The sequence below is a fragment of the Malania oleifera genome, unplaced genomic scaffold (genome assembly GCF_029873635.1).
Source record: "Malania oleifera isolate guangnan ecotype guangnan unplaced genomic scaffold, ASM2987363v1 ctg436, whole genome shotgun sequence".
Lineage (NCBI taxonomy): Eukaryota > Viridiplantae > Streptophyta > Magnoliopsida > Santalales > Ximeniaceae > Malania > Malania oleifera.
Genome location: NW_026651974.1, coordinates 124,727 through 139,230, shown reverse-complemented (window position 1 = coordinate 139,230; position 14,504 = coordinate 124,727). Strand labels below are relative to the sequence as shown.

Sequence of the window (14,504 nt, the reverse complement as noted above, 5' to 3'; positions counted from 1 at the left end):
GTTCTATTTAACTCTGGGTGATGCAATTACTTACATGTTGGAATAGATTGAAATGTGGTTAGTTAACTTCCAAGTATGTGAAGATGAGTGATTAATGAATTTCGATGACGAAATTTTTTGGAGGGGAGATTGTAGTGACCAGAAAAAAAAAAAAAAAAATAATAATAATAATAATAATAATAATAATAATATTATTATTATTATTATTATTATTATTATTATTATTATTATTATTATGTTAAAGTTAGAGGATGGAATATAATATTATTTTTTTTAAGTTAGTGAATGGAATATAATATTATTATGATTAAGATAGTGGATGGAATATAATATTCTTTTAATTGTTAAAGTGTATATATACATATATATATGTACATTTCAATCTTAAGCTTCCTATTGAACCTGAGATTCAATTTCAATTTAGGGAGTCCAAAGAGCTCCACGCCAGGCCATCTCTTACTCTCTCCTCATGCTCTCCCACTCTCTCTCTAGATTTCTCTTTCATCCATAAGCTAAATCGACGATCGAACACCACCACAAGAATTTAGGGATGATTCTCTATAAGTATAGCGGAAAGGATTTTTCATAGGGTCATTGTAGGCATAGCTCCAAGGCTCAGGTAAGGTTTTGGGAATTAGGTGAATTTGTTATTTTTGGGAGTTTAATTATTTATTTAGAATTTATGGGCCTTGGAAATGTGAATGAGATTATTTATCTGGGAATGAGTTGATTGAATTAGGGATTTGATAGTTAATTATTTTTTTAAAGAGTTTAATTAGTTAATGTTGGAGCTTGTGGACCTAGAAGAAATTACTATAGTTATTACTCTGGGGTTGAACTGAGTAAGTTAGGGTTTTTAAAATACAGAATTTGGGTGAGTACCGTAGGCACAATTTTGGGAACCCTATAGGCGTGGTATAGGAAACTAGGGTAAGGGTGTTATTTTAAGGCTTATTAGCCATGTGACGTCCTAGACTTGGAAATATTAGAATATTAGGTATTCTGGAGTTGAATTGATTTAGTTGAGATTTTTGGAATACAAGGTCTCCTTTTCTGTTTGGTTTAGGTAGAATCTCGAGGAGCACATAAGGGGAATACGTTAAAACAACTTTTTATTAATTTTAAACTAGTTAAATTCGAGTATACAATTCTATATACTTATGTATAATTTTCTGAACGGTTTAGGCATTTGGATCAAAAATGATTTTGATTATATATCATATTTGGGAAAAATCGTATGGCATGAAAATAACTACCATAATTAAATGGTTGCGAGTACTGCTTGATTACGATTATTGTTCGCTTATGGCTACTGTTTGGGTTGCAAGTTCTGATTGGTTGTGATGCTGTTTGGATGAATAAGTACTGTGAACTTGAATTCATTGATGTGTTTACATGAATTAGATGTGTATTGTTCTATGGTTCATGTAAATTGCGATATAGCATTGGCAGTGGTATGAGGAGGTTGTTATATCGTACCTAATATAAATCGTCATATAACGTTGGCAGTGGTATGAGGAGGTCGTTATATGGACATTTATATTAAGGGGGTAAAACATTGGTAGTGGAATGAGGAGTTTGTTTTACCGATTTACTATGAACGGGATTCTGTGTGTGGATTTGTAACCTATGTGGTTGGGAAGCTAGTGTAGTAACCTATGTGGTTGTGAGTCCTATGTGGACAGTATTCCTGTGTGGACTATATTTCCTGTGTGGATATGGACCCTATATGGAAGTGAATGAAGTGTGTGTGTATCCTGTGTGGATGGGTTGTGATATGCGTGTATACATGGATATTTGTGAAATGATTAGCATTGGGTGTGTGTAAATTTAATTGCATGAATATTTATGGTAAAGTAAAACTCTCCGCTTGAGGGCTTACTGAGAAGTGACTGCCCTGATCAATATCAGTTGTGGCTGCATCCAAATAAAAGGGTAAGGTTACAAATGGTAACAGAGCAAAGGAGTGCTACTTCTATGGGCGGGTTATCGCCCCAATCCTTGGGAACTTTTACTATAAATATTGGCTTGTTTGTGTGACTATAGTATGTATGCATTTTATTGGTTATTGTTGATTATTAAATGACAGTATTTTATATTTTATTAAAACTCTTCTGCCACACACTGTTATAACTTATTTCTTCCTTATTGAGAAGTGTCTCACCCCGGTGATTTATTATTCTTTTCAGGTCCTTCAGGTGATCGAGCTTAGAAAGCTTCGGGGGCGGGATTTAGTTTTGTGAGTGGTTAAAAGAACAGATATATGTAAAGTTCTATGTTTAATTTTTTTTTTTTTCTGGTTATGTAATATGGAAAATTTGGTTATACTCCTTTATGGGTTTGTATATATGTATATAGTACTCTGGCATTTTATTTGAGGTTGTTTAATTAGTTCTGCTGCATAAATGGTATCAAAGACGTGTGATTGTTCTCATCACACCCCAGGCCCCACCCAGCAAGTTTGGAGGCGTTACACAAAAGGTGTTGAAGAGGTTTAGCATGGCTGATGCTAAACCAGTGCGTACACCTTTAGCGAATCATTTTAAGTTTTCTACTGCAGATTGCCCAAGTACGGATGAGGAAATCCGGGACATGTCAAAGGTCCCCTATGCTAGTGTTGTGGGGTGTTTAATGTATGTCATGGTGTGTACAAGGCTACATTTGGCTCATGCGGTGAGCAGGGTAAGTAAGTTTCTCTCTAATCCAGGAAGGCAGTATTGGGAAGCCATCAAATGGATACTCAGATACTTATGGGGTACATCGGGATATGGCATCATGTTCGGCAAGCAATAAGGTTGTCCTTAAGTTATGGAGTTTGTTGATGCTGATTATGCTAGAGATATTGATGATAAAAGGTCTACAACGAGATATGTATTTACCTTTGTAGAAGGATCGGTATGTTGGAGATCTATGGTACAGTCTCTGGTAGCATTATCCATGACTGAGGCGGAATATATGGCAATTGTCAAAGCTACAAAGGAAGCCTTATGGCTTACCGGTTTAGTCAAAAAGCTAGGGTTACGGCAAGACGGAGTGGTGCTGCATTGTGATAGTCAGAGTGTCATTTACTTGGCAAAGAATCAGATATACCATGCTAGAACCAAGCACATTGATGTGAGGTTCCATAGGGTTCGGGAATTGATTGCTTCAGGTAAGCTTGTGTTGGAGAAAGTTCACTCGTCTCAAAATGTAGAGGATATTCTGACGGAATCAATTACTTCAGAGAAGTTCAAGCATTGCTTGGACTTACTCTATGTCTCCAATAGATAGAAGGGAGATGAACCCAATCGAATAGTTCAAGTTCAAGGTGGAGCAATTAGATATGTTTTTGGGGATTCTCCTATGGGGGGTATTGTAACGCCCCGACCTGCCACGTGGGGCTCGGGTGCTACTTTAGTGACGTCTGTGTATCTGATACCGTAGTTAATACATAAATGCAACGGAAATAATGAAAAATTCTCCAACATACATTACTAGAGTATTAAACTACTTTTATACACAAGGGTCTCCCAGAAAATCCATATTACAACCCATAACACTGTACAAAAATAAAACTCAGTCAACACCCACTACATTCATAGACTAAACGGCTAGCTCGGCCCCTCTAGTCTACTAAACACGATCCCTGGTGTTTCTTGAAAAGATAATTTGTATATTGGGGTGAGACACTTCTTAGTAAGGAAGACTAAGTTAAAATCAGTGTGTGGCTAGCATGAATTTTAGTGTATATAGAAAATAACCAGTTCTTCATTTAACCAAAAATAACATTTAAATAGAAGTTCATTCTACACAGTTGAAACTGCCCTTTTTCCTTCCCATAGTATAAACCAGTTTAGTGAAAAATTAACATCATTTACATAAATCCACAGATATGCATAAAGACAACTCCCTGTGACTAACATCATTTACTTCCCCCATGGCACGGGTTGTGCGGCCCGAATGCTGGACTAAGCCTGGGTGATCAGCCCAAAACAAAGTCAAAACATTATCCTCTACAAGTACGTCTGCAGGCATCCACGGCCAAGCTGCAAATCTGACGCCCTTACTTCAATCTCACGCAAGCAGTCAGTTAAGACCCCCTACACTTCTATCCAAAATAGAGTGGGTGCACATAGTCTAATAATCAATCACTAGCAATGGTATCGTGCTCACATAACAACTGGTCCCTAGGGTTCCTAAAGCATATCATGCAATTTAAGTAATAAAAACTATAATTTAAATCATTTCGTTTTACACCTGCCATTTAATAAAAACCTGGCCCCTAGCCGTTAAATAAACTCAGCTCACAACTGTCAAATAAAACTTGGCCCCCGACCATCATATAAAACCCGACCCCCGACCGTCATATCAAATCCATGTATTATTCACAAGAAGTTATAGTATGTTTCACAAACAGTTCCAGTATATTTCACAATCATTCCCAAATTCGATTTCACGATAAACCATAAAATCATTCACCTTCCACACGTTTTCAGTATTCAAACACGATCCAGTTGACAACCAAGAAAACACTATATTTTTAGTTCGTGAGATAAATCAGATTTTCCACCGTTCATATTATTCAAAATATCATACCATATGTCCTAGGTTTGTAAAATCTCTATTAAACGGTTTGTTTTCAAAATAATCTTTGAACTCATAAATAAATAAATAAATAAATAAATAAATAATTTAATTAGTTCATAATTAATAAAAATCCTCACTTAACTTAATCCCCTTACCTGAATCCTGGAAAGTTCGGTAAAAATTCCAGCCCACGCCTGGAGCGTTCAAAACTCCAAACCCTGAAATCACATTATCCGCAATAAAATCAACTCAACCCCAAAATTATAATTTCCTTAATATTCCTAAACTCACAAAATTCCCAATAACTATTTAACATTTCCTAAGCCTATAAAACTCCAAATAAATAATTAAATTCTCAAAAATAGCAAATTTGTTAAATTCCCTAAATCTTACCTTAACCTTGGAGTGGTGCCTAGGAAACCCAAATTGAAAATCCACTCTGATTAAAATGAGGACGATCGAGGCTAGGACTCCATGGTGGTGTCCGATCATTGATTTGACTAAAAATTTAAGAAAAAACTAAGGAAAGGAAAATGATTTACCTTACGCCAGGAGTGGTGCCTACGTCATTCCTATGACAAATCCACTTTAGTAGGAATGTCGATGGCGGAGAATGGAACCCAGTGGTATCTTCTGTTTTTCGATCGGCACCAATTTGGCCAACGAAATCGAGGAGAGAGAGAGAGAGAGAGAAGACGGAGGAGAGAGAGTGGCGTAGAGAGAAATGCATGCTCTCTATATTGAAATGGAAAATGAATCTTCCTTTCGAAGATTGTTTTACTTATATATATAATATTCCGTATTATATTATATTAATATTATAAACATATATATATATATACATATAATTATATATCCATCATAGTATTTATTTAATTATTTTAATTTAATAATTTTTAATTAATTAATTGATTAATAATAATAATAATTTTTTTTTTTTGTTTACACTTCTATGCATATTAATTTTCTGGGGTACACGTATAATCGTCACGGTAGAGATTGTTATTTTTTATGTGACTCTTCTACTTTGAATTTCATAAACAAATAAGGAATAAAAACATAAAGGGGAAACACAGTAAGGACTCGTCGACGAGTGCCCTGTGTTCGTCGACGAGTAAATCCCGAGAATAGAAAAAACTCAGAATTCTGGAGATACCGAGAGTAGAAAATGGGCTAGTCAACAAATGCCCTATTCTCGTTGACGAGTGTCCTTCTCTGAATCGTTGATGAATCCATGTTCTCGTCGACGAGTGCGCCTGGGGTGCAAGTAGTTTTTTGAATTTTGAATTTGAACGTTGGGGTGGTCGGGTAATTGGGGGGAAAACCTCTGAGAGACTGTTATATGTCATTCTAGGCATGTATTGACAGAGTGAGTGATTATTTGATAAGTGTATTGTGTACTTTGAGATCTCCTTAGTGAAATTCTTGTGTCATTGCTTCCGTGGATGTAGGTTTTGCCGAACCACGTAAATCTTATTATTGTTATTGTTGTTTATCATTTTCTGGTTGTGTTTCATTTACTTGCTGTATTTATTCCGTTGTGCTTCGTATTTATATTATCCATATCACAACAATATATACGAAAGCAAATAAAGAAAACAACATAAGAATATATGTGGCTCGGCAAAGCCTATATCCACGGGAGCAATCGGCATAAGAATTTCACTATGAAAATGAAAGTACATAATACAATTGATACAATGATCTCTCCATGATCAAAACATGCCCAAAAAGACATACTTATCAACCCGTTGGAGGCTTCCCTCCAAATACCTAACCGTCACAACATTCCAATTCAAATTTTGAATTCTTTCTTGTAGCCCAGAACACTCGTCGATGAGAACAGGGCACTCGTCGACAAGTCTTCGAGTTTCTGATTTCTTGCTCTCGATATCTCAGAACTTCTGCAATTCTCGGGCTCTCGGTATCTACTCATCGATGAGTGACGCACACTCGTCGACGAGTCCCTACTGCTCAGCACCAATGAATCCATATGCTTTTCTTCTTCATTTGTTTATGAGCCACAACAAGTATAAGAGCCACACGCACAAATACAACAAAGACAAATAAGACCCGACCAAAAATGGGCATCGACACCCACCAAAGAACTTCCCTAGATGCTTTGTCATATGTTTTCTTAAGGTCAATAAAAATCATATGCAAATTCCTCGTCTTTTTTCTAAATTTTTCATGAATTTTCTTAAAAGATAAATAGTTTCTATTGTCAATCTCTTATACATAAAATCAAATTGATTTTTTGAAACTTTCATTTCTAGTTTTATTCATTGTTCAATTATTATTTTTCAAATTTTTATCATATGACTTATGATCTTAATTCTATAATAATTATTACTTTGAATATCACATTTACTTTTTGTATAAAGATATTACCATACTTTTCCTCCATTCGTCTATTATTTTTTTTTTATTATCCTTAGAAAATTATTGAACACATTGGTTAATCATATACTTCTCATATCCCCTAAAATATTTTCAAACTTTAATTGGCATGTTATATGGTCATATTGATTTCCTATTTTTCATATTTTTCCAAGCCACCTTAATATTTGGTGTATACTATATACAATGGCAATTTTATATCCTATGTTCATGAATTCTCCGATTTATTTTCCTAAAATCACTATTGTAAAAATATTAGCTAAAAAGAAAAAAATTGACAACAAAATATAAGATACTAATTATCTTGTAATTAATTTATTACTCATTATATCTAAGACATATATATTTAATATATAAATATTAGTATTTTCAAATATCACCAAGTAGCATGAAATTTTTTTTATATTATAGACGAAAAACTGATTAATTTTACAAAACAAATAAACTAAAAACAATATTACTCACACATTGAATGTGTTTCATTACCGGTCTCTGCATATATAATGAGAATTTCTTTACTTTGACATCTATTTTTCAAATGTTCTAATATATATGTTATTGAATATTAAAAATAATATATGTACCCAAAATTGACAAGTATGTCCATATGGGTGGATAGTTGTAAGGCCAATATTGGACAACATTTGATGTCTCACATGACCACCTTCAAGTTATCCATAACCCTCGATGCGGTTACAAGAGCTACTATTGATGTTTTAGACCACCTTGAGTCACCGATAACCCCCTTAAGCATAATGGAGAGTCACTCATAACTTTTTTAAGCATAATGACGAGTTACCCATAACCCCCCTAAGCATAATGGCGAGTTACCCATTACCCTCCTAAGCATAATGACGAGTCACCCATAACCCCTCTAAGTAAAATGATATGCTCATAAATGCTAAGGTGAAAAGGAGTCTGCCTTCACCACTATAAAAAGGGAATCTTATAAGGAGGTAAAGATCTCATTCTCACTCACTATTTATTTACTGTTACAATCTGAACCTCCTATTCCCTAACTTAAACATTGGAGTGATCCATCAGAATACAACACAGATCTTCCAAACCATTATTATTTGATTCCTTTCAGGTGTTTGTGGTCGAAGGACGATTTAACAAAAGTCGTACGATTCTTGGGAGCAACAATATATAAACATATATAAAAGAGTAAATAACTCGTAACAAATGATAAATAACACATACTGTTATTACTAGCTAAAAACTTTATTTTAGTTACTTTTTCTTTCGTAAGTTTTTATTTTATAACATTCTACAATATTTTAATAAAATTAAAATTTAAAATAATAACTTAAAAATTGTACTTTGTCCAATTATTTAAAATAATTTTCATAATAGTCAATGTCGAAGACATGAGAAACAAATTTAATTCAATTCGAAAATATATTTAAGTAAGAAAATGCTAAAGTTATTAATTAATTATTTAAACAAATAAAACATATTATGAAGAGGATTTCCCCTCTTTAATTTCTACTATTATTAACCTAAAATATTCCAATCTCTAAAAACACCAATAAATAAGAAAAAGCTATAACAATATATGAAAACTCTAGGTATCCTATTACTATTGTATAAATAAATAATTCTTTTTTTAGTGCCTGTTTAATTTTTAACACGGAAACATGGTGAAATTATTTTTACAGCTCCAATTGTTTTTGTAGAGGGGAGACAAAGTCCAGACACGGCCCAAATCACGCCGGCGGGTATTATTCATTTCCGTTAACACTGAGAAAATTCTTTTTTTAAAGTTATAATCTATCTCTAAGTGGCGATGCATCCCTGGCCCTCTCCCAAAAGAAGCGGGCTCGGTTCTTCTGATGAGTGTACCGGTTCCCACGCCCCCCCTTCAAACTCCTGCGCAACGCCCAGAGGGGAAGAGAATCTGAGTTCAATCAATTTGGTTTTCGTCCTTCTCCAACCTCCGCGGCACGACTCGTAATATCTCTGATGAAGTAACGGCTCTTTCCCCTAACCCAATTCGCCAAATGTTCCCACATTCATTCAGTTCCACTTCCACACGTTTTCCTTGTTGTTTTCTGGGTTTTCTTTCTGCTTCTGATTCCGTGGATTGTTCAGATTATATTTGATTTCATCTGGGTTTTCTTTCTTTCCCGTTTTAATATTCTCATTCTTTTGAGGATTTTTTTTTTCGAAGTTCTTTTCTTCATTGACAATGCGGGGAGAGAGAGAAAAAAAGCACGACTCATGAAGAGATCTGATGTAAGATATCTGGATTTCTAATACCACTCTGAACCTATTTTCTACTTTCGAGTCAGTATTTTCTGGCATTGGAGTCTATGATTCTTGCACCCTCTTGGGTACTGTTCTGTGGATTGCATACCGTGGTTAATCTGTTTTGCGCGAGGAATTTCTGCTAATGCCCTGGCCAATGAATGGTCTCTGGCCCTGCCCATGTCCCGTTTATGCGCATTCATGGACTAATCTGAATTTGATTCTCTCTTCTTCACCTTTTCTCTGTGTTTTTTCCTGTTCCGTGTCCCCAGTACTGTCTATTATCTGCTTCAGATAAAGATATGATATTTCTTGTGGTGTATTGTTGACCTTGGAGTTCGAATTAGAATGGTCGAGAGGAATTCCCAATCCCATGGGGTTATCTCCCAGAAATCTTTATTTTGCCTATTTTCAGTTACATCCATTGTTTTCATATTATCTTGGTTCTTTGTGTTGCGTTCCACGGACCGTCCTAGCTTCATTGACCATACTTTATTACCCAGTTCTAACCTCTTTACAACCGACCGATAATGGAAATGCTGAACCCCAGAACAGCGATGACTCCTCAGTTTCATTTCCTTCCACGCTTGTGGCCGAAGAAGAAGAAGTGCCCAGGGAAAAAGATTCTGTGAATTGCAATCCAGAAAAAGCAGTCCTTAAGGTCTTCATGTACGATTTACCCCCTGTGTTTCATTTTGAGCTCTTAGATTGGAAAGCCAAAGGGAGAAATGTTTGGCCTGATCTTCGAACCAGAATTCCTGAATATCCTGGTGGGTTAAACTTGCAACATAGTATAGAATATTGGCTTACACTAGATCTTCTTGCTTCGGAATTTGCTGACCATATAGGTACACGCAGTGCTGTAAGAGTAAAGAACTCGAGTGAAGCAGATGTTATATTTGTCCCCTTCTTTTCCTCACTGAGCTATAATCGATATTCCAAGGTACACCCACACCAAAAGAAGGGCAGGGACAAGTTACTGCAAGAGAAGCTCGTCAGTTTCTTGACAGCTCAAGATGAGTGGAAGAGGTCAGGGGGACGTGACCATTTAATTGTGGCTCATCATCCAAACAGCTTGTTAGATGCTAGGGTGAAGCTGTGGCCTGCAATGTTCATACTTGCAGATTTTGGGAGATATCCCACGAACATAGCAAATGTTGAGAAAGATGTGATTGCGCCTTACAAACATGTGATCAAAACCTTTGCCAACGATTTATCTAGCTTTGATAGCCGTCCGACTTTGCTATACTTCCAAGGAGCCATATATAGAAAAGATGTAAGTGTCCTTCTATCCCTAATTTTTCAGCTGTATTTTTCTTCTTTTGTTTTGTTTTGCCAGTATTTATTTTTTTGATGACTAGAATTGATCCTTATGCTATTAAAGCATGCTACGATATCAAGGCCAGTATTACTTTTTCTTGTTTGCCTTGCTGTGAGAAATGCATTCACTTTGCTGGTTTTCTTTTCTGTCATTACTGTTGTCTCTAGAATGTAGATAAGGTCTTAATATCACGCTCAGAACTCTCGTTTTAGAAATCTATTTAGGAGTGAAGAAGGATTCCCATTACAAACTTCTGGAGACGAGTTCTGTGCTCTTGTAATATCATAAGGTAGACCATAACGTTGGTGACAGCACAATTGGATCAAATTAGGCCCAATCCCAAAGACATGTCTGACTATTTATCAAATTGTGCATTATTCCCATTATTCTATAGGGTACGAACTATAGATATCGAGTTTTGTTCCATGGTTATAGAATTGAGTCTTGAGCCAGTCTCATTCCCTCTCTCAATGCAGTTCATTTGGCAATTGAATTGTTGTCTGAGTATCTTACCCAAATACTTTGCTGCTCTTGGAAAGAAGTCCACATGGGTCTGTAGAGAGAATTCTGCTGCCTTGCTTCGTTTCTTCCCAGTTAAAAAATCATCAAGTTAAATTTCCAGCGGACTTGGCTTTTGTCCTGCCCTTTGCACCTCGAACACTTTCGGTATTTGACATGTTGAATTTCTTAAGACCTTTGGGTCTGCTTTCTGTTTTCTTTAGGCATTTGATTGAGACATTTTAGCAAACTTGTCAAAGAATAATATATCATACACTCACATGCACGCACAGAGAAATATAATAGGAGTGACAACAGAAATGTTTGGACACCTGATCTTATTGATGATTTCTCCAAGCACCAACATATATCAGACTTGAACTTTTTCAGAAGAAGGCAGTAAAGCTTGATACTAGCCCATTCAACCCTAACAAAAGATGACACCTCAGTTTGTAATTAGACAAAATACACTCTCTTAAGCTTTCTCCCTCATCTGCAATACTGAAGCATTTCTTTGATTGAAAGATTTCCATTCTGGTTATGCAGTTTGTAATTTTGAGAGAATGTGATAATTTTTTCCTTGTTAGATTGACCTTTGTGTTCCAAAGGTCAATTTGATGTTTATTGTTCCTGAAAAAGCACTTCATAGAAATAATAATAAAAAGTTAATAGCACCCATTTTTATATGATTTGTGTAATGTTATGACATGCTTTATGTTCCCTCACAAATACCATCTGACTGGGAACCTTTATTTTTCATCATGTTTGTGATTTAGTGTATTGCAGGGTCCACTATAAGTCGATCACATATTTACTTTTTATTTTTTGTAACTTTCAGTTATTGTTTTGTTTCCTATTGCATTAGGTGTATCTGTTGTATAGAAATGTACTGGTTCTTTACTTGTGGCTTTTGGTTTTTAGGGTGGCTTTGTTCGGCAAGAATTATTCTATCTTCTGAAGGATGAGAAAGACGTGCATTTTCAATTTGGAAGTGTTCAGGGGGATGGGATCAGGAAAGCCTCTGAAGGAATGCACTCCTCCAAATTCTGTCTCAACATAGCTGGTGACACTCCCTCATCAAACCGACTCTTTGATGCCATTGCCAGCCACTGCGTCCCTGTCATCATCAGTGATGAGATTGAGCTCCCATATGAGGATGTCCTTGATTACTCTGAATTTTGCTTATTTATTCGGACTTCGGATGCTGTCAAAGAAAAATTCATTGTAAACCTTATTAGGAGTATTGGGAGGGATGAGTGGACTCGAATGTGGGAAAGGTTGAAAGAGGTTGAAATTTTCTTTGAGTATCAGTATCCATCAAAGGAGGGTGATGCTGTCCAAATGATATGGCAGGCTGTGGCCCGTAAAATACCCGCTGTTAGACAGAAGTTACATAAGTCTGGGCGATTTGCTCGTTCTCTTGTTGGCAGAGAAAGAAGCCTAAGAGCGATACCGACTCAAAAGAATTTTTGGCGATGAGAAAAGTAATAATTCTCCAAGGTTTCACAGTTTTTATAGCTTTTGATGCGAGGGACCACAAGTTCTGCTGATCAAGAAATGTGAGGACTCAAATCCTCACAGCAGATTTTGATTGTAAAATTGTGATGATTTTGTTTGTAAACATGGAAAAAATGAAAGGAAAAGAACGAATTGAGGCACTCAGCTGTCTAGGTAAAGCTCCTCTCTAGCATATATAAATTGAGGATCTTTGCATTAAGGGCTGGCATAAAATCATGGAACAAAACAAAAGATTGTTTCATTAATATAGTAATAATTTTGTTTTTTGTTTACTTTCTTTGACAACCAAATCAAAAAGTTCATTTTTTTTTCCCATGTTTTTAAACTTGCAAATGGATCAAATTCAAAAAGGGGGGAGGGGGTCATAGTTAATCATACCTTACCATAAGACTTTCAAAGTCAATGAAATTAGCGTGGGCGTGGGTAACTCAGTAAGGCATGCAATAGAAGATATGATGGGCAAATTGGGATAGATATGATGGGCAAATTGGGATACGGCGAGCTACGATGTTTGATGAGAATTAATGAACATTTAAAAAAATTTATTTTTGGTAAAATGCTGTGCGTACCAAAAAGAACATGACTAATATGCAGCATAATAATTCTAATTGAATTACTTTATGAAATAATAAATTTGATAAATCTACCATATACCCGAATACAATTTTTTTTGAAGTATTTTACTAATTTTTTATGGGCTGGTGTTTAAGATTTTAAATTGCCATTGACTCAAAATTTTTTGAAGTATTGTTTACTCTTGAAAAATAAATCAGTCTCTCATAACTCGAGCACCTACAAACCGATCCTCCTTGCCCCTATTAGTGGATGCTTATTATCTTATCCTAACTACATTACCCCAAACGAAGCCGCCCAGAATCATCTAAAATGTTGGTTTTATTGGGACCCTGTGAGCAACCAGAAAAAATTAGAACACCAGAAATTTACGTGGTTCGGTCAAGATCGACCTACGTCTACGGAGCACGCCACAATTCACTAAAAACCCACCGGAAAGAAATACAACTTTCTCAGCTTCTCTCTTCCTCGTACTCTCTTCTTCCTCTCTTTTCTTCTCTGTTTCTTTTTTGTGCATCTTTCAACTCTCCACAGCTCCTCTATTTATAGGGAGCTTAGAATCAATTACAATGAATTACATTAAATAAAAATGAGAGGTTACATTCATCAATATAAATGGCACAGCTTGTAAACGCGGCACTGCTTGCAAAATGCATTTCCAATTCAACGTCTCACGCGTCTCCAGCTACAACAATCTCCCACTTGGAGACGGAGATGCCTCCTCAACCAGTATCATGAATAAATGATATGCTCAAAATATGTCTTCAGGCATGAAGACCAACTGAAGTTGAACGCAACTTCAGCTTCTCTATAGTCACAACCTTAGTTAACATATTTGCTGGATTTCTGCTACCTTAGCTTTTTTTCAAGTGTCAACACGCCGTTCTCTATCAGAGATCTGACAAAGTGATAACGCAATCCAATATGTTTAGTTCTTGAATGAAATGCGGAGTTCTTTGCTAGATGTATCACACTCTAACTATCACTGTACAAAACATTCATCTCCTGCTTTAATCCAAGCTCCATTAACAAACCCTGAAGCCAAATCATCTCTTTACTGGCTTCTATCACTACTGCATACTCAGCTTCTGTAGTAGATAAAACAACAAACTTCTGTATTTTTGACATCCAACGAACAGTTATTGTGCCAATAGTGAATATATACCCGGTGGTGCTTCTGCGATGATCAATTTCACCTGCAAAATATGCATCTACAAACCCTTGAATTTTCAAATCGCTTTTGCTAAATCATATGCACTTATCAATAGTGCCACGTAGATATCTCAAAATTCACTTCACTGCTTCCCAGTGTGTCTTCCCTAGATTTGACATATATCTACTGACAGCTCCCATTGCTTGGCCAATATCTAGTCTGGTA

The 14,504-nt window shown here is 35.8% G+C and overlaps 1 pseudogene; it reads left to right on the top strand.

The window, feature by feature from the left end:
• Positions 1 to 8,782: 8,782 nt before the first annotated feature.
• LOC131147185 (probable arabinosyltransferase ARAD1) lies at positions 8,783 to 12,766 on the top strand (annotated as a pseudogene).
• Positions 12,767 to 14,504: the final 1,738 nt, after the last annotated feature.